Here is a 20,645-nt window from a genome sequence, read left to right on the forward strand (position 1 = left end):
ATGGCATGGTGGCCGTATATTATATTCCAAACTTTCATTTCATTACTTTCAAGACTCATCATCATAAACATCAATATAGAGAATATTCTTAAAGTCCTTTCCCCAAAAGGGCAATACCCAATTTAAACTCATAAATATGTAAAGGCTTATACCATATTGGAATACTTACGAAGTGTAGCATTAGTTAGAACAACCACATTTGGACATGACTTGAGTACATAAGCTTTTGGATAATTCTATTTTCGGAGTCAATTTTCAATTATTGAATCAAGGCTCATTTCATAATATTTTACATATCATTTCATTTCATTGGCTCTATTGGCCACAATCATAACTTTCATTTTCAAGCATCTTTATAGATTATCGACAACAAAAAATCTCTAATCACGACTTTTAGTACACCTATGAGCAAATAAGAGTCTTATGTACATTGAGACTTCTTATACAATTTGGCATAATAGCCTTTACTTGAAACACTACTTGGAGCCATAACATTTTTATACCCAACTCATGCCTTGAACACATTTTCGAAGGATAACATCATATTATAAGAGCATCCGAAATACATTTTGAATATATAGCTTTCAACACAAATCTCATTTGGAATAATTGATTTATAAAGAATAACCAGAGACTTACAAGAGTATCATGGAATTCAATTCTATGAAAGACGTTTAGACAACATACCTCGCTTTGAGCTTTCCTTAAATTATTACAACGTTCCGAAAATTCTAGCAATCCCAATCTATTTTGAGACATAAAAAAATTGAACCATAATTAGGAGGAAATTGATGGTTTCAGCTCATTTAAGCATTTTATCAAATACTAGGTGTGCAAATTTGGCTACAAGGTTCTTCTACAAGATTTCCTTAATTCTACCACCCAATCTTTACCCATTTGAGCTCAACAATCTTCCCACAAACCTTATTAGTACAAGAATGTATAAATAATACTCTCATACCCAAGAATCATACTCCTAATCAACCATCTTCTACCCAATTTCGAAATTGAAGACTATAGGTTTGAATCTTACCTCTTGAGTGAAGATCTTGTGAGATTTTCTTGTTGGATTTCAAGGCTTGAACAAGATGTTGATGAAAAAAACACTTCATATACTTCCTCTCTCTAGAACACTCTCACTTATCTCTAAACAACCTCAGATAATTGCCCCAAAATAAGCCCCAAAGCTTATTTATCAAAATGGGGTCGGGTTATGAAAATAGAAAAATTAACCCTCTAAAATCAGGTCTGCGGTCGCATAATGGACCGCAGAATGGCTATGCGGGTTGCACAATGCACCACAAAATTGGTGCCAAAAACTGGGCTGTACTGGTCCATTCTGCGATCAGTTTTGCGATCGCTGAAGCAATTTCGCGACCGTATAATGATTCTGCGGTCGCACATCTGACCGCAGAATCACAGTTTTCCAACCTTTGGTAATTTAGTCATAACTTCTTGTAGGAGTATCCAAATGACGAACGGTTTGAAGCGGTAGAAACTAGAATCGAAGAAATTTAATTTAATAGTCATCCATCACATAAATACTTATATATATATTTAGATATGCTCGTCCAAAGTTTGGTCTTGTGCGTACCCATTTCAACCTTTAATCTATCATGAAATTTCCAACTTGACTTGGACTTAGGGATCTCCTTAGACCCACATCACTTATAATATTCCTCGTACACTTATTATCATATCAAATTGATATCCATTATATTAATAGCCCTCGTCTATACACAAAATAATATAATTAGCGCACATTAACCTTTTTTATAGCGCTTAAGTACTTCAAAATTTTTCGGGGTTTTACATTCTCCCCCACTTAAGAACATTCGTCCTCGAATGTTTTAAAAGTCACTTGTAATAATAGATTTACCATCCTTTTACCTCCAACCATTATACATAGACACTTACGACTACATGGGTCTTATACTTCCTTTCCAAAATTTTAACTTACTTATATCCCTTAAAATTTGGCAATCTTTATAAATTCTTAAAAATTTTGGTATAGTTTCCCCTGTAACTGGGCCTATCCACCTATCAGAGAATCCCAGAAATCAATCCTAAACTACATATAGATAACACCACATTGTACCATATACATGAAATCAACAACTATGACTCTCGAGGCCAACAATATGACCTTGCTTACCTTGGTCGTATCCTTGACTTTTCCTTCCTCCATTACAAGGACAACTGGACACCTCACGCATTATACATGTCATGTGAGTCATTCCTTTAATCCTTAGGCCTTTCTCATTTTGTAGAACGATGTGCAACACTCCTTGTTATTAACAAGGGAACTCCGAGACTAACTTGGAACCTTAACGCACGATCGAGGATAGAAGAAGAGAAATATTTTCTAAATGTCATTGTAGCCTCCCTATTATAAGTGTGGCCGGCAACACACCGATAAGAGGGACTCTACTGACACAGCTCTAAGACACCTTAGGACTCCTAAACCATGCTCTGATACTAAGTTTGTCATGCCCGGAACTCGAGGAGCGCGACCGGCGCTCAACCGAGTGAACCCAGTCCAAGCCTATGTTACATCAACCTCTCATAATAACTCATGCATTATTTATCAAAACATAATTAGATCATGAATTTCATATTGAATACATTTGGCTCAATGGCCCATAAATATTGTTTTTTCTCTCGTGATGGGTACATAGCTTCATAAATATTTGTGAACATAAATACATGACGAAACTCAAAACTTAAGTACATGACCCACAATGTACATGGATGTTCTATGACAATAGATACCTAAGTACATAAAACCAACTAGACTCTAATGCCCACTGGAATTGTAGCGGGCTCACCATAATCTACAGTGCAAAAGATTCCTACCAAAGATCCATATCATCCTGTAGAAGTATACCTGCATCCATTAAAAGATGCAGTGCCCCCGGCAAAAGGGACGTGAGATCATGTGGAATAGTACTCTCATGTAAGGCAAACAAAACAACATATGAAATCATGGTAATTCAAATAAGAGACATATGAAGTACATAAAGAACTACTAAATATCCCATAGATTCACATTTCAAGTCTCGTTATGCTTACATCATTTTAAATTTCGTTTAGGATTAACTAAGCCATATGAACTATGCGTGGAATACATAATATAAAGTAATTGAAACAACATGTTCAAACAAGGCCAATGAAAATGGCACGTAATGTCTGTGTTAACAATGCATTTCACTAGACCGTCCATATCCACCTCTTATCTTACACCTATACATTTCATAAACTGTCCTTAGTGTTCACATGTCATATTAAACACTTGTCTTTCATAGACCATTCATAGGATTCCATAGAAAATACACCTATGCGTCTCATGGACCGTTCATAGGATTCACATATACCATACAATACACCTGTGCGTTTCATAGACCGTTCATAGGATTCACATATACCATACAATACACCTGTGCGTTTCATAGACTGTTCATAGGATTCACATATACCATACAATACACCTGTGCGTTTCATAGACCGTTCACAATGTTTACTTACACAATACACTTGTGCGTTTCATAGACCGTTCATAGTGTTTACTTACACAATACACTTGTGCGTTTCATAGACCGTTCACAGTGTTTACTTACACAATACACTTGTGTGTTTCATAGACCGTTTACAGTGTTTACTTACATAATACACTTGTGCGTTTCATAGATCGTTCACAGTGTTTACTTACACAATACACTTGTGTGTTTCATAGACCGTTCACGGTGTTTACTTACACAATACACCTGTGCGTTTCATAGACCGTTCACAGTGTGTACTTACACAATACACCTGTGCGTTTCATAGATGTTTCACAGTGTTTACTTGCATAATACACTCGTGCATTTCATAGACCGTTCACAGTATTTACTTACACAATACACTTGTGCATTTCATAGACCGTTCACAGTGTTTACTTATCATACACCTATGCATTTCATATCCCATCCATAGGATTCATAACACATCATTATGCATATAACCATATATAAACTCAAAGCGACATGATTAACATTACATTAAGGTCGTAAGTTCCTATATCATTGGAGCACTTCATGTTTATGCTCATCATGGAGAAACATAGCACATTACATTAGCACATACATGTTGAATCAATAAGTCAATTTCAATGGCACACGAGCCCAATTACTTTTCTTAAGGTTCATCATCATTTAGCATAGGACATATCCCTTTCATCTTGTTATTTACTCACTTGACATATTGAGGTCATTAGCTAAGTTCATGATTCTTGAGGACTTAACATCGAAGTTATTTACATACATTATTTCAGAAGCATACAACTGTAGTTGAAACCATTGGGACATAAAATACCTCATAATTCTCATTTAGGCAAACAACCACATTTCATGCTCATACTATCACTCCATGAGTACTTTCAATTACTTACAATATCATTATTTCATTGGATCCCTTTTTGCCATACATATTATTCTTCATTCATGGCACGATGGCCGTATATTATATTCCATACTTTCATTTCATTAGTTTCAAGACTTATCATCATAAACATCAACATAGAGAATATTCTTAAAGTCCTTTTCCCAAAAGGGAAATACACAATTTAAACTCATAAATATGTAAAGCTTATAACACATTGTAATACTTACGAAGCGTAGCATTAGTTAGAACAACCACATTTGGACATGACTTGAGTACATAAGCTTTTGGATAATTCTATTTTCGGAGTCAATTTGCAATTATTGCATCAAGGCTCATTTCATAATATTTCACACATCATTTCATTTCATTGGCTCTATTGGCCACAATCATAACTTTTATTTTCAAGCATCTTTATAGATTATTGACAATAAAGAATCTCTAATCACGACTTTTAGTACACCTATGAGCAAATAAGAGTCTTATTTACATTGAGACTTCTTACACAATTTGGCATAATAACCTTCACTTGAAACACTACTAGGAGTCATAACATTTTTATACCCTACTCATGCTTAGAACACATTCCCGAAGGATAACATCATATGATAAGAGTATTCGAAATATATTTTGAATATATACCTTTCAACACAAAGCTCATTCGGAATAATTGATTTATAAAGAATAACTCTGGACTTACAAGAGCATCATGGAATTCAATTCTATGAAAGAAGTTTAGCCAACATACCTCGTTTTGAGCTTTTCTTAAATTACTACAACATTCCGGAAATTCTAGCAATCCTAATCTATTTTGAGACATAACAAAATTGAACCATAATTAGGAAGATATTCATGGTTTCAGCTCATTTGAGCATTTTATCAAATACTAGGTGTGCAAATTTGGTTACAAGGTTCTTCTACAAGACTTTCTTCATTCTACCACCCAATCTTTACCCATTTGAGCTCAACAATCTTCCCACAAACCTTATTAGTACAATCATGTATAAATAATACTATCATACCCAAGAATCATACTCCTAATCAATCATCTTCTACCCAATTTCGAAATTGAAGACTAGGGGTTTGAATCTTACCTCTTGAGTGAAGATCTTGTGAGATTTCCTTGTTGGATTTCAAGGTTTGAACAAGATGTTGATGAACAAAACACTTCATCTACTTTCTCTCTCTAGAACACTCTAACTTCTCTCTAAAAAACCTCAGATAATTGCCCCAAAATAAACCCCAAAGCCTATTTATCAAAATGGGGCTGGGTTATGAAAATAGAAATATTAACCCTCCGAAATCAGGTCTGCGGTCGCATAATGGACCGCAGAATGGCTATGCGGGTCGCACATTGCACCGTAAAATCGGTGCCAAAAATTGGGCTGTACCGATCCAGCTGTACCGATCCATTCTGCGACCGGTTTTGCGATTGCAGAAGCAGTTCCGCGATCGCATAATGATTCTGCGGTCGCACATCTGACCGTAGAATCACATTTTTCCAGCCTTTGATAATTTGGTCATAACTTCTTGTAGGAGTATCCAAATGATGAACGGTTTGAAGCGGTAGAAACTAGACTCAAAGACCTTTAATTTGATAGGTCATCCATCACACACACACACACACACACACACACACACATATATATATATATATATATATATATATATATATATATATATATATATATATATGCTCGTCCAAAGTTTGGTCTTGTGCGTACCCATTTGAAACTTTAGTCTATCATGAAATTTCCAACTTGACTTGGACTTAGGGCTCTCCTTAGACCCCCCACATCACTTATAATATGCCTAGTAAACTTATTATCATATCAAATTGATATCCATTATATTAATAGCCCTCGTCTACACACAAAATAATATAATTAGCGCAGATCAACTTTCTTTATAGCGCTTAAGTATTTCAATATTTTCCGAGGTGTTACAGGTAGTAACTAGAATAAAGCATTTAGCATGAGTGTTCTGATGAAATTCGCCTCTCCCAAGTCTGGGACAATCTCTCATGATGTGCCTGGTATCACCACACTCATAACAACCCTTCTAAGGTCGCGGCTGCTCGTACTGAGTCTGTGTCGAATAACTTGAATAACCACTGTAAGAACCCCATTCCAGTGGTGCAATAAACGTACTAGCCGGAGAACTACGAGTATTCTGAATTGTGGACTGGGCTGACCGACTGCCCGAGCCTCCTCCATGATTAGTCATAGTTGCAGAGTAGAATCCACTGAATCTTTCAGAGTTTTGAGACCTCTTGGCCTCCTTAGACTCCTTTTCCTGATTCCTAACACGTTCTAACATTCTGGCAATCTCTACTACTTTCTGAAATGGAGTATCAACCATATATCAGAAGTGCCATCATGCCCCCCACCACTAAGAAGGCCCATCTAGCCAAGGATATGGACTTACCGGAGCGAGAGAGGTATGCCCCCTTTACTACCTGCTTACAACTTTTGCGTCTCACCTTCAGAAATAGTCTACGCATTGGAGAAGCTCGGACCGAAAGTGAAGTGGCCACCAAAGATAAGGTCAGACCCGAGCACCAAGAAGTCAAACGTCCTTTGCGAATTCCACCAGGAGCGAGGTCACAAGACGAAGGAATGCATCATTCTAAGACAAGAGGTTGTGAACATGCTTCACCAAGGGCATCTGAAAGAATTGCTGAGCGACCGAGGGAGGGAAAATTTTGCCCAAGGTCGTGAATAAAACCAGGGGCCGCCAAAACCACCTTCACCAACCCGCACCATTCAAATAATCATCGGAGGCGGCGATAATGCATCGATCAACAGCGTAATGTTTACCACAACCCACAAACTCAAACGGCCGGTTACTCATGAACGGTACGATGAACTTGAAGAAAGTATCATCTTTGATAAGTCAGATACACACGGTTTGGTTTTCCCTCACTATGATACCCTTGTTGTCACTTTACAAATATCAGATACAAATGTAAGATGCATTATGGTGTAAAATGGGAGTGGCGCGTGCATTATCCACCCTCGAGTACTTGCACAAATGAAACTCGAGGATAAGATAGTGCCATGCTGCATCATGCTAACCTATTTTAACAATGCATTTAAACGAACATCTGGAGAAATCACACTCCCCATCCTGGCCAGCGGCGTCACTCTAGAAACCCCATTCCACATCATGGACCAGGATACGACGTACAATGCCATAATAGGTCGACCTTAGATACACGCATGAAGGCCATCCCCTCCAGTTTGTACCAAGTTATCAAATTTCCCACTCTATGGGGAGTGTTTAACATACGAAGAGAGCAATGCACATCCCGAGAATGCTATTGCATCGCTCCAGATTGCACATATACCCAACAAATGAAGGGCAAAGCAAAAGATTCATAGCAATTAACAGGGTCGAGGTCGAGCAGTGATGAAAGAGCGGACATCATGAGAGACCCCAAAACAATAGAGGCCACGGGTTCAACCGTAGAAGATCTCGAACCCCGTCCAACTTGATGACAACGACCACAACAAGAAAGCCTATATCGGCTGCAAAGTTCAGGAACCAAGTAGATTCCGTCAATTCTTAACTAATAATGCAGACTTGTTTGCCTTTTCCCATGCAGACATGCCAGGTATCCCAAAGGAGGTCACGACACACAAGTTAAATGTTGACCCATTCTACCCCCCAGTAAGGCAAGTTAGGTGGAAGTTTAATTCCGTAATAAATGATGCAGTCCGCGAAGAGGTTGAAATATTGCTGGAAAATGGCTCCATCAGGGAATCAAAATACCCCAAATGGGTCGCCAATATGGTCATGATGAAAAAGAACAACGGAAAGTGGCGGATGTGCGTAGACTTTACAGATTTAAACAAAGCATGCCCAAAAGATTCATTCCCGCTACCCCATATCGACCAGCTCATTGACGCAATGGCCGGGCATGAACTGCTGAGCTTCTTAGATGCCTACTTGGGCTATAACCAGATCCCCATGGAAGAGGAGGACTAAGAGAAGACCACTTTCATCACTTACCGAGGAACGTATTGCTACAGAGTGATGCCTTTCAGACTGAAAAACGCAGAGGCGACATACCAAAGGTTGGTGACAAAAATGTTCAAAGACCAACTTGGCAATACCATGGATGTTTACATAGATAATACCTTGGTCAAATCCACAAGGAAAGAAGATCAGATCGACCACCTGAAAGAAGCCTTCGATATACTCAGGCGGTATGGGATGAAGTTGAACCTCGAAAAGTGTGCATTCGGCGTGATCTCAAGAAAATTCTTGGGCTTCCCAGTATCACAAAGGGGCATCGAGGTCAACCCTGACCAAATCAAAGCAATAGAAGGAATACCATAGCACTTAACCAGCAAAAAACAGGTTCAGAGGCTGACCGGCCGCATCGCCGCCCTGTCGAGATTCATCTCACGGTCGTCCGAAATATGTCAGAAGTTTATCGGCGTACTCAAGAAGGACAACGACCTCCTGTGGACTTCCGAGTGCGTTCAAGCCCTGAAGGAGTTAAAGGCTTACCTATCATCACAGTCGTTGCTTTCCAAAGCAGAACTTGGGGAACGTCTTGTCATCTACCTCGCCGTATCTGAAGTAGCAGTGAGTGCAGTCCTAGTTCGAGAAGATAAAGGTACGCAATATCCCATCTATTACATCAGCAAAACCTTAATCGACACCGAGATGAGGTACCCTTACCTAGAAAAATTGGCCCCAGCCTTGGTCGTAGCTTCACGAAAGCTTAGACCCTACTTTCAATGCCATCCCATCTCGGTAGTCACAACTTTCCCCTTGAGAAATATTTTGCATAAGCCCGAGCTATCAGGCAGATTAGCCATGTGGGTCATAGAATTAAGCGAGCATGATATCATATATCAACCGAGGACGGCGATAAAATCACAAGTCATCGTCGACTTCGTTGCCGACTACAGCGCAAAAATAATGCCCGAAGCCGAAAAAGAAGCTGCCCACGCTTTTCCACAAACACAAGATCTATGGATTTTGTACACCGACGACGCTTCCAATGCGTCAGGGTCCGGATTGGGACTTGTGCTCGAGGTCCCGACAGGCGAAGTAATTTTCCACTCCATAAGGTGCCCAGATATGACTAACAATAAGGCCGAGTATGAGGTCGTGATTGCAGGACTAAGGCTGGCACTCAAGTACGGGGTGAGACGGGTCATCCTACACTGCGACTCTTAGCTCATCGTCAACCAAGTCACAAGGACTTTCCAGATCAAAGAGCAAAGGGTGCAAAAATACCAGGCTGAAATCTGCAGATTACTGCCCGCGTTTGACGAATGCCAGCTCGATCAAATCCCTCGAGCACAAAACACCGAAGCAGATGGCCTTGCCAAATTAGCGACAACCACTAAAATAATAACCGGAGAAGGAAATGTGGTCACACTCCTCCACTCATCTATAGATCAAATCGAGGTAAGGACTATAACCTAACTTGGGACTGGCGCAGCCGTATTGTTACATACTTGCAAGATGGCATACTTCCAGATGATAAAAAGAAAGCCAAGAAACTTCGGATGCAAGCGGACAGGTACAACATCATTCACAATGATCTATACAAGAGGACGTATGGCGGACCCTAGAGAAATGCTTAGGCCCAAATCAAACACGACGCATCCTAGAAAAAGTCTACGAAGGCCACTGCAGGGCTCATTCAGGTAATCGAGCTATGGTCAGATGCCTCATATGGGCAGGTTACTACTAGCCTACTATGAAAAAAGAGGCCGCAGAATTCATGAAAAAATGTGAGCAATGGAAAAAATACACCCCAATGATCCATCAAACGGGCGAGTATCTCCACTCGGTCATTTCCCCTTGGCCTTTCATCAAGTAGGGAATGGACATCGTCGGCCCCCTCATCGCGGGACGAGGTAACGTACATTTCCTTTTGGTTTTAACTGACTATTTTTCTAAATGGGTAGAAGCAGGAGCATTCGCCTAGATACGCGAATAGGAAGTGGCCGCCTTCATATGGAAAAACATTGTGTGCCGTTTCGGCCTCCCCAAAGAGATTAGCTGCGACAACAGACCCTAATTTACTGGAAAAAATGTCGCCAAATTTTTTGAGAAGTGGCATATCAAAAGAATACTCTCCACCCCACACAACCCTGCAGGCAACGGACAATCGGAATCCTTCAATAAGTCAATACTGAATATCTTGAAGAAAACACTTGAGGAAGCCAAGGGACTGTGGCCAGAGCTATTACCAGAAGTGCTCTGGGCCTACCGCACCACGCCAAAGACGAGCACAGGGGAGACGCCCTACTCCTTAGTCTATGGGACTGATGTGGTAATACCAGTCGAAGTCGGAGAGTCTAGTTTGAGATACTCCCACGAGAGCGGGCCGAGGAACGACGAAAGCAGAAAGCAAGAACTAGAAGAAGTCGAAAAATGGAGAGATATGGCCTACATAAGGATGATCGCCCAAAAACAACAGGCAGAATACTACTACAACAAAAAGGCCAAGATCAGACCACTCAAAGTCGGGGACTACGTACTCAAGGATAAAACACAAGCAAACAAAGACCCGCGAGAAGGAAAACTAGGAACGAACTAGGACGGACCATACAAAATCACGGCAGCAGCAAACAAATGGTCATTTCAACTAGAAACAATGGAAGAAAAACTGCTACCAAACAACTGGAACGTCGCCCACCTCAAGTACTTTAACCTTCAAGAATAAGCGTCCTCTAAGTCGTACTCTTTTTCCCTCGCTTGAGTTTTGTCCCAATTGGGTTTTCTCAAGGAGGTTTTTAACGAGACGATAAAGGGGACATTTCAAGTCAAAGTACGGACATAAAAAGGCACCGAACAATCAGTTCATTGCCCAACCTCTCGACATATCTCCAGGTTGTCCAATGAAGGGACTAGATAGACCGGGACAGGAATTCCAGCCCGAAAAATATGTACATTTCTCCAAGTATATGAGCAAAACACAAATGTATGTTCACCCATGTTTTCTCCAGAGAAACATTGCCTCAATATCTACTCACCCCCCGGCCACAATTGTATAAATAACATTCAACCTCATTCGAAATAAATAACATTCGACCTCGTTCGAATTAAATAACATTCGACCTCGATCAAATTAAATCACATTCAACCTCGTTCGAATTAAATAGCATTCGACCTCGTTCGAATTAAATAACATTCGAACTTGCTCAAATTAAATCACATTCAACCTCATTCGAATTAAATAACATTCGACCTCGCTCGAATTAAATCACATTCGACCTCACTCGAATTAAATCACATTCGACCTCGCTCGAATTAAATCACATTTGACCTCGTTCAAATTAAATAACATTTGACCTCGCTCGAATTAAATCACATTCGACCTCGTTCGAACTAACTACGGGTTATATTTGACCTCATTCGAATTAATGCCCATACAGCCCCCGACCATTGTTAAGTTTAAGTTACATTCGATCTCGTTCGAATTAACTACGGGTTACATTTGACCTCGCTCGAATTAATGCCCATACGGCCCCGGGCCATTGTTAAGTTTAAGATACATTCTACCTCGTTCGAATTAAAACACATTCGACCTCGCTCGAATTAAATCACATTCGACCTCGCTCGAATTAACTACGAGTTACATTCGACCTCGTTCGAATTAATGCCCATACGGCCCCCTACCATTGTTAAGTTTAAGTTACATTCGATCTCGTTCGAATTAACTACGGGTTACATTCGACCTCGTTCGAACTAACTACGGGTTACATTCAACCTCGTTCGAATTAATGCCCATACGACCCCCGTTCATTGTTAAGTTAAAGTTACATTCGATCTCGTTGGAACTAACTACAGGTTATATTCGACCTCGTTCAAATTAACGCCCATACGACCCCCGACCATTGTTAAGTTTAAGATACATTCGACCTTGCCCGAATTAATTAACATTCGACCTCGTTCGGATTAACACTTACTAGCCCCCGGTTGTAACCAAAATTAAATTCGATAGTCGACCTCGTTCAACACACATAAACCAAGATTCTACTACTAAAGCGGCCAAACGGCAGAGTAAAAGAAAGAAGCATACATGGCGAACAAAAGAAAATAACATTTCATACTTCAAATATGTTCTTTACAAGGGCTAATACAGACGCCCGCAAAAGTGTGTACAAAATTTACAAACAAAAAGAAGAAGAATTACTCGCCATCTAACCTAGCAGCACCATCTCCACCATCATCGTCGCCATCAGGATACTCATCCTCGTACCAGGCGTCCTGCTCAATCCCATCCACATCTTTCTCGCCATCACTGGCCTCTAGGGTAGCAGGGTCATAGATGCAAGTGACTCAAGCTGCACACGTTAGTACAAGCATCCTCAAAGTCGGCTTCAAGAACTTTCCCCCGCCGTCATCAAACTTTTAAATATATCTACCAGGGCCTCAACGGGATCTACTTCTCATATAAATCCCGCGGAACATCAGGGAAAGCAGAAGCGTGAGAGGACAGCTGGGACGATAATTGCGCCTTCTCGGCCTCGAGAATGACAACTTGGTCGCCAAGGCTGGAAACCTTTTTTTCTAGATCCCCTATCCGCTCATCGAGCTGCTCTTCTCTGAGTTTAGCCGTCTCCAATTCGTTTTCCCGCTCATATCGAAGAATGCGGATCGCAACCTCCAAGGGCTCCACATTCGTCGAAGCCGCCAGCCGAGCCAACTCGGCCTTTTCCAAGTCACCTATCTTCTCGGTGACCTCACAACTCAAGACATCGGCCCTAACCAAACATTGCTCGAGCTCGGTCTGCAGAGATATAACTTGTGCCTTAAGGTCCGCACATTGGACCTCAACTCCCCTGCTCACCTCGAGCTCCTCTTCTTTGTCCCTCAACGCCCCTTCAAGGATGCTGCACTTGCCGGTGACCCTCATTAACTCGTCTTTATTCTGCTTTATCTCGACCTTATTAGTTTGGAAGTCGCCACTCTCACCAAATCGCCTACAGATCTCGCGATGTTTGCTGCGGTATTCACGGTACTTCCTATCCATCTTCTTGAAAATGGTTTTGCGCCTCTCCTCTTGGTGAGCACTCTCTATCTACAAGATAATTGTCTGAAAAGAAAAAAGAGGAAGAAAATCAGTCAACCAAAATAAAAAATATAGTGTGCAAGACGCGGAAACTAGAAAGGTCGGAAAACTTACCCTAAAGGCTAGGCCGGCTATGCTTGCCGACAAAGTGGCATCGTTCAATGCCTCGAGGGTCCGGCCCTCCACATCGGAGCTAAGATGACCTAAGGAAGGGACCACGTTTTTTGTGTCCACCAGCAGGTCCCGGTCCATAGGGACCACGATGGTACGAGTGGACCCTTCCAACCTTACTTCCACTCGAGTGAACCCTTCCAACCTTACTTCTACTCGAGTGAACCCCTCACTCAGCATCCACACCTCATCGGCGTCAATGTCGGAGCCGGGTTCATAGCCGTCCTCAGCGATTCCCTTACCTCTCTCCTCAGCCAATGAAGGAACATCAACCGGTCTCGAGGACGACGGCTCATCTCTTAGTACGGTACCCGCAACTTCCGCAGGCGACCCACCAACTTCAATCTCGACCTTAGGCAGAGGTATACTTTCCACTGCCCCCGTTGACAATGGAACTCCAGATGACAGATCTACATCACTTTCAAGTGCGACAGCGGTCGGCTCACAATCGCCCCTTGAAGAATCCACTGCTCGAATTGTTCCGTCGCCGACATCCACCGACCTCCTTTTACGAGGAACCAAATCCTCCTCGCTCGGTAATTACTCATTTATTAAATGAAGCACGGGAAGAGCCAGAGTCCCTGATACTGTAGTCGCCGATGATCACGTTGGTCTATCCGGAGCAGGAGTCTGAATAGAAGCGGATGGCCGGGTAGGCTTGGTCACTGTCACGACTGGGGCAGGCCCCGTTGTAGTGGTCACTTGGCGGAATGCAGGAGTAAAAGCTTTTGACCTCCTCGAAGCTCCCCGAGCTAACAACAAAAGAAAAGAAAAAGGTCGAGATCAATCCTCACGACAATAAGAAGTGTCCGATTGGAAAGACACAACAACAGACTTAAGATAAACATACTCACCGGTAAGCTTAGGCCAGAACTTATGGCGGAAGGCCGACCATTCAAGAATCCCCACTGTATGAGGGAGGACCCGACTAACCCAGTCGTGAATATCCTCAACCAAATGAGGGGGTTCAGCCTCGGCTACATGGAGAGAAGACGATGTCAATACTATTGAAATCAATCAACACGAAACACTAAGAGAAAGGAAGAGGGATGCTTACGGGCGTAGTTCCAAAGCTCAGGGAGCCCATTTGCATTGACCACCACATCCTCAGTTTTGACGTATAAGTAATTGAGCCAAAACTGGCGGTTTGCCTTGTCATCCATTGTCACCACTAGACATTTGCTGCCTCAGTGTCGAAGGTGTAACATCGTTCCTCGGTGAAAGTTAGGAGCGAAGAGATGCATCAAGTGACAAAGGGTCACCTCGACCCCGACTAACTCTGCATACTTCAAAATCATATGGATAAGTTTATAAATGTAGGGGGAACGTTGAGTCGGGCAAACCCGGTAGTAGCGGCAAAACTCCTCGGCCAAACGGAGGATAGGGAAAGAATAACCTACATGGAAGGGGTATGTGTAAAAGGTGCAGTACCCAGGGCAGTGAATTTGCACCACATCGTGCCCTACATGAACTAGGTCTATATGAGCAGGAATTTTGAATTTAGCCCTAAACTCGGTGAGGGCCACTTCATTCATCAACGATTCCGAGATCTCGGGGTCGTCCTCAGGCAACTTCGAGAAGTCAGATCTAGCCTTCTCGCTACGGGGAATTATTTCCTCCACCGTAGGAAAGCTGTCATCCTCAGCAACAATGGCCACCCCACCGTCGTGGGGAGGCATGCGCACTGCCAAGGGTACAAGATCATATACCCCCCCCCCCCCAGAGCTAGAAGATGTGTTAACCATCTTTGTTAGTTTATATGTGAAGAATATGCAAGCACGGAGGAGTCGTGAGTATCAGAAGTCACCAGAATCGGTGAAAACAGGGATGCGAGAATGAAGGTAACGAAAGCAAGAACAATGAATGAAGAAGGAATAAAGAGATATGGATTCGATATTTGAGAATGCAAAGAATAAGGAAAAGGGTCTCTTATCCCTATTTATAAGAACCCAGGAATCGGTATCGAGAAAACAAACCGTCGATGCCCAACGCTATTATCGAAACAGTAGAGGCGCAAGAAACGACGTAATACATCGGGAAAACGCGTGATGATGACGCATGATGTCATGATGTCATTCCGAATCGACGTAACGATAGGTTACGACTAACTAAGTGCCACGTTACCATCGCGTCAAGAACGTTACTACTCGATCTGCTCGCCTAAATCACCGCGACTAGTAAAGTCCGCTCATCAAGGTCGTCTGACAATCGGCCTCGATAAGAGGAGGGACTAACTGTATGGGTCAAAATCTGCCTCAAGTAGATTCGACACAAAGTGACGTTACAAAAAGCGATTTCGGCGAGGTCGACTAGTAATCAGTAGGACCCATAGCCGAGCAACCAATCACGACCGAGGTCAGGTATCAAAAGCAGCGGTAACGGCTAGTTTTGTAATAGGATATTTAAGAGAATATTTCGTTGAATATTCTCTGTACTTGTACTTTTAGGGTTAACTGAGGTATGTCTCTTATAAATAGAAAGAGAGATAAGGTGAAAGATATGTAATATTCTCTGATAAGAACACTCTTTGAAAAGCAGACTTTTCTCCAGATAAAATACAAACACAACCTTTCTAAAGAGATTCGATTATCTATTATTCCACACTTTTCCACGAGATCCTAGAATAGTTTCGATATTCTAGTATTTGTCTATCACTCATCTTTGTCAGAAGGAAGACGCATCCACCTCATTCTATATTGGATGAAACATTCTCCTTATTTACTTTAATGTCATTTATTGTTATTTATTGCATGATATTCTCCCATCGTTAATCGTCTCGATACATTGAGTGCAGACCGCATTTAGTCCCCTCCCAACACTGTTCCATGTTATTTGTGTTAACCGACTATAGATCTGAGGTCATTATTGTTAACTAGGTTTAACCTCTCATTATATAAAATTAATTAGTTTACTCAAGGGTTTATACTTTTTGGTCAAACAAATCCATTAATGTTAATATTATATAATACCATTAATCAAGTATGACATTAGTTACGTGGAGATTATTTTTATTTTATGATCAATCAAATACTACAATATTAGTAACTTATAAAAGATTTAATGCTGGAATAAATTAAATCTTATACCATCAACGACACGACAAAAAAACTTGACATATGCATGATCCGTGCTAGGAGATGCTTTTATAATTAAAGTACTATATATGTCAAACATCAATAGCAATATATACAATATAAAACTCGATTTGTTTAGCTTTAGTCGTGACCATTGATGTGAAATATCAACTAATCAAAGCTGTAAATGGATTCAGAATACGTGAAACAGTGACGTAAAAGAATTTGCATATACCTGTAGAATTCAAACTTGGGAGCTTACTTTTTTCTTGGCTGAAAAAAAAGGAAACACAAACTTGTCTGCATATGTTTTGATGATTGTACAACCATTTATAGTTGTATGTATATTCCGTTGTACATTAGGAGGGCTTTTGGTATGGATAAAAATATCTTTCATAAAAAATATTTTACACAAAAAATTGTCTACCTTTTAGAAAATAATTTTCTGGGATCATTTACAAATTACAATAGTCGGTTGATGTAAAATATGATATATATATATATATACCCAAAACCAAAAAGCTAAATTACTAAAATACCCTTCTAAGTATAAAAAAAATTTAAAAACTTACGCTACAAAAACAAAACCACAAAACAATGCTTCATACCCGTTCCTTAATAGTCACGACCATTCCATTTACAAAGCCAAACAGAAACAAATCACCACTTCCCAAAGCTAAAGAAACAAATTGTCACTCCTTATTCTTTTGATAGATTTCTACAAAATATCCATAAAATCATTTACTATTTTGATAACACTAATATACCGGCAAAAGTAACATATAAATAATCATATGCTTTAAGATTCCTACATATTATTGACGTTCCAAATCTATCACTAGCTGCAATGTTGCCTCATTATTTCAGAAATGCATGCACTGAATATTTTTCTTCCACTGGTAAGTATGGATGAACTTATTTCTTTTGTTTTTTTATTTCCTGTCGTGGATTTTTTGTTTCACCTTCGATGTATGTTGTGTCTTATTAATTTATAGGATTGTTTTGGTGTTGTTTGTGGTTGACAAAAAATGCAGGAGTACAATTTTTTTTCATGTCAATAATTTTGTATTATATTTTATTATTCACTGCTTTTCATGTGTAGTTAATTAAAAAACCTTTCATTACTTAACATCCATATATTACTATCATAAAACTCAGTTTTTGGTTTAGTTTCTTTCCTTTATCTATATTGGAGATTAAAAAAGAGAGAGGAGTATGATCTCTGTGTTGTTTTTTCATTCCTTTGTTCACGTGAAGGAAAACACTTGCCATTTTAAACGTGAAAACAAAATAATGGAGAGAAATCTAATGTTACGATTGATAGAAAAGCATTCATAAATACGCTTTATGAAATAAAAATATATGTACAATAGAACTAAAAAATTCATAATAAGATATATTGGAAAAATAAACAAGTCCAGTATTTTCATAAAATATTTAAAATATTTCAAAAAATATAAACAATAAATATAGGTTTTTGGTGAAGCCAGGTGTCACGACCCAAAATCCATCATAGGCCGTGATGGCGCCCAACATCGTCGTTAGGCAATCCAACACTTAAATTATGTATTTTACCATTTTTAAAATCATAAATCTTTCTTGGATAACGAGGTTAGTCATTAAAATAAATTGTAGTTACGTACAATTTCGTTAAAATAATAATAAGTGTAGGTGAATCAGTGTAAAACAATCCATAACAAGTTCTAGAATACCCCCAAAACTCGATGTCACAAGTGCATGGGCATTTACTAAGGAATACAATAATAATAATAATAATAATAATAATAATAATAATAATAATAATAATAATAATAATAATAATAATAATAATATATCTGTCCAAAATGTAAATAAGACAGGATAAAATAAATAGTACGATGGAGACTCTGTGGACTGCGATGCGTAGCCTGGAATGCAGCTCACATAAAATCTCCTCATTGCGCCTACGCGCCAAGATGATCATCAAATGGACCTGTCAGATATTGCACATATAGTGCAAAAGTGCAACATGAGTATGTAAATCAACGCGTACCGAGTAAGTATCTAGTCTAACCCCGGAGAAGTAGTGACGAGGGGTCGACATCGACACATACTAGAGGTCCAATAAAGTAATATGATAAATCGTAAGCAGATATGAAGCACTACAATAATAATGGGATAAAACTGTAAGTTACTTAACCTTCCAAAAATTTCTTTTAAAGATATAGGTTTCTCGGTCTCGTATTCTATCTCAACAACTCAAATGTATCAAGTACCAGTATCGAACGGATAAGAAAATACCATATAAATTGCCGGGCATCAATGGAAGGACAATCTCGTAAATCTTCGAACTGCTAGCGAAATAACGCACGATTATGCCGAGGTCGTTCGACCCGATCCAGAATAATGTGTACACCGTCGAGGATCGAGCGGCACGAACCATAGATGCATCTATTATACTTCAGAGGCGTTCGGCCCGCTCTACAAGAAATGAAGGAAATTATCGAATTACGAGACAGGTGTTTACAATACAGTACATGGGCACAATAATAAATATACCCCTTTACATTAATCAAATATCTTGGCAACAACTCAAGGTGATAAATCTCAGCCTAATATATTTATATGTTTCTAAATCAATTTCAGTTAAAATTTCAATTAATTAAGCTAGCAAAAATGAGTCCAAACAATTTAAATATTACATGATAAAGTCCTAAGTCTATCCGGACATAAACATGCTTTAGCTACGTACGAACTCTCGTTACCTCGTGCGTACGTTGCACCCACAACTAGTTGCACATAACAATAATTATCACCTGGGAGGTAGTTTTTCCCTCACAATGTTAGACATGAGACTTACCTCGCTCCGAAGTTCCAAAACAGTCTCCAACGCCACTCTAACTCTTCAATTCAAGCCAAATGATCCGAAACTAGTCAAACAATGTGCAACTCAATCAAATTATAGTCCAATGCTTATAATTAATCAATTCGTAACAATTCCCAACTCCGCTGTAAAAGTCAATAAAGTCAACCTCGGGCCCACGTGCCCGAATTCCGAAAATATTTAAAGATAAACTTTATTCATAATATAACGAACTAAAATATATAATTTATTCTCCATTCCATATCCAATTTCGTGTTTAAAATTCAAAAATATCAATTCTAGATTTTCTACCAAAATCCCACAATGTCACGACCCAAAATCCACTATAGGTCGCTATGGCACCTAACACCGCCGTCTTGCAAGCCAACAGTGATCGATCAACTTAATTACTCATTTTGATTAACTTAAAATTATAATTCCCATTAATCAAATAGTATAAAATCTGGTACTCATACAAAATCCATGATTTTATTTTCCAATTCCTATATAAAAATATAATATTAAGGTGAAATGTTAATAATTACACGAACTACAATAATGAACAACCAGTATGAACCCCCAAAATCGGTGTCACAAGTTCATGAGTATCTACTAAGGAGTACAATAATAATACAACAACCGTCTAGAATACAAGTAAGACGGGAAAAATAAATAACTCTGATGAAGGCTCTGTATGCTGCGGATTGTAATAAGGAAATGCAGCTCATCGTAAAGTCCCCGCAAAAGTCGCACCTCTGCACCTAGAGGACCACCAGAAACATTTATATATATATATATATATATATATATATATATATATATATATATATATAAGTGCAGCAAGTGTAGCATGAGTACGAAAATCAACGCGTACTTAGTAAGTACCAAGCCTAACCCCATAGAAGTAGTGACGAGTGGTCGACATCGACACTTACTAGTGGTCCAATAAGATACAGTAGAAAGTAAATAGATATGAGGAAGAGTAAATAAATGAAATAAACAAGTATAAATACATGGTACAATCCTCCCATCAATAATAAATTCAAGCTCTCAGTAAGCAGTTATCTCCTACCAGAGTATATATATAATGGAC

The sequence above is a fragment of the Nicotiana tomentosiformis genome, chromosome 3 (assembly GCF_000390325.3).
Source record: "Nicotiana tomentosiformis chromosome 3, ASM39032v3, whole genome shotgun sequence".
In the NCBI taxonomy this organism is placed as follows: domain Eukaryota; kingdom Viridiplantae; phylum Streptophyta; class Magnoliopsida; order Solanales; family Solanaceae; genus Nicotiana; species Nicotiana tomentosiformis.